Raw genomic sequence first — 2520 nt, forward strand, 5'->3', positions numbered from 1 at the left:
AGGGGAAAATTTGTCTTATTTTTCCCTACATGGGATACAACACTGTGAAATTCAATCTTCAACTGAAGGCCCTGCAATTCTCCTAAAACAGTTTTTTGTTTCCTTCTTTAACGAGGTTTAAGCTAGCGTTAATAAATTAAAAAGAGAAATTGCTTGTCTGTCCACTTCAGCTTTGTTTTATGCCCATTTCATATTGTTGTCTGTGTTGTAATTCATACTTTTGATACCATTTCTGATGTGTAAAATTGGTTGTCTTGTAAATATCTTATAAAGAGTTCAATTGTAAATAAACTATTGTGGCTGTTAATTTTTGAACTTCTGCTTCAATTTATTAGGTTTGTTGAAAAATTCTGCTTGTATATTTAAAAGATGGGAAAAAGAAATCCATTTCCACAACAAAATAGAATAACATAATTTTCCCTTTTATATAATGTACTCCTTTCCATTTGTGTAGAGTGCAATGTTTGTTTCATCCCTCTGTTGAGTGCTTCCTTATACATAACTGGCAATTTTAAAAACAAGATTGTAGGATACTTGATGCCCAATGTCTACAATAATAAAATCTCATAACTGGAAATATTTTATAGGTCATCTAGTCTGACCTTTAATACATGATTTCTCTTGGATAACATTCCATACAAATGAATCCAGCTCTGCTTCAACCCAATGTCTTTCCTAGGCAACCCCTATTGGGTCCTCTCTATTCCTGCAGGAATTCTCTTCTCACTTAGAAAATCCTACTGTAATTTGCTAAAAACAAAAATAACACCTAACTTCTTTTTGTTTGAACCCACTGGTTCTTACTTTGCCTTTGAGGGTGATGAAAAAATGTTAATCCCTTCTTTTCCTTAGAGTCCATCTAACAGTTAAGATGGCTATGGCTATCCTAAGTCTTCTCTTCATGGTAAACATTTAGAAATCTTACAATTGTTCCTCAAAAGAAAGAAATTCAGAATTTTCAGTTCCTTCTGAATGAGTGAACAGTTTACCCATTTCCATTTGTTGAAATTTATTTTTTTAGTTTTAGGTAGACACAATATCTTTGTTTTTTTTTTTATTTTTAGGTGGTGCTGAGGATAGAACCCAGTGTCTCATGCAAGCTAGGCGAGCACTGTACCACTGAGCCACAACCCCAGTGCCCTGCCATGCCCATTTGAAAACTGAATTTGGACCAAATAACTGAAAGGACCAAATAACTGAAAGGACAAAATGACAGACTTCCCTTTCCTTATTAGACATTAAAGTTCACAGCCTTATTTGCATTAATTTAGCTTATGATCAATAAATTCTCCAGGTCTTTTTCTGTAACTTATTAAATCATACATCCTCCATTTTGAACTTAGGCAGTTGGATTTTTGGAGCTAGATTTACAAGTTGTTACATTTGGCCAACTAGACAGATGGTTTTGGGCCACCAGTTAAGATTGTTTGGATCTTAATTCTGTTTCAGAAGTCATTCGTGGCGGGGGCGGGGGCGCATGCCTGTAATCCCAGCAGCTCCAGGCTGAGACCTGAGGATCCCAGGTTCAAAGCCAGCCTCAGCAACAGCGAGGTGCTAAGCAACTCAGTGAGACCCTGTCTCTAAATAAAATACAAAACAGGGCTGGGGGTGTGGCTTAGTGTTCCAGTACCCCTGAATTCAATTTCTAATATCCCTCACCCCCCCAAAAAAGAAGGCATTTGTAATTCCTTCTAGTTTCATACTGTCTATAAATTTGATACCCATAAGGATCCTTAACTATGATTTACAAAAATATTAGCAAAGAATTTGTGCTATATCAGTGACTTTATTTGTTCGTTATATAATCTTAATGTCAACTCCCCTAGGTACAGTAACTTAGCTCCTGAATCTTGTATATCCTTATTATGGTCTAAGAAAATATAATTTTTTTCATTGCTGACAAACGCCTTGCTAAAATCAAAGCATTCCCGTTTGGTAACCCTGAACTAGAAGGAAATCAGATCAGGATTTTGAACCAATACTAGTTTCTATTTATGTTTACATCGGGCCTAAAATCTTGATGAAACTAGCATCAATTTGGGAGAGGTGGCAGCTGGGGTGTGAAGTCGCATGAAAAGGAGAGGAAAGGAGGACAACAGAACACACTGCAACATTAAGTTCTCAGACTCCACTGCAGATAATTAGTTTCTCCTTCACCCCTTAGCTTAAATTTGATGTGGCAAATATGACCCAGTACTTCAGCTTTGGAGATTTACCTTGATTTGATTCGTGATTTGACCAAACGAATGCAGTAAAATGCTCTGCCTCAAACGTAGGCAAAACGAAAAATGGAGACAGAAAACCATGAAACAGTCCAAATGCTGCAATGGAGCCATGACGTCTATCTACGCCTTCTACTAGGAAAGCCCAAGATGGCCGGGTGCGGGACCCGAGTGACAGCCAAACTCCAGCTCCCGGCACCCTGCGCCTGCCTAAGGGAAGCCAAGGACAGTATCACTCTCCCTTACGTCACCGAATACGTAATCCCGTTTGCCCGAAAACGTGCCGCAGGGCGCAGGC

The sequence above is a fragment of the Spermophilus citellus genome (assembly GCF_964194105.1).
Source record: "Spermophilus citellus genome assembly, chromosome: 17".
In the NCBI taxonomy this organism is placed as follows: domain Eukaryota; kingdom Metazoa; phylum Chordata; class Mammalia; order Rodentia; family Sciuridae; genus Spermophilus; species Spermophilus citellus.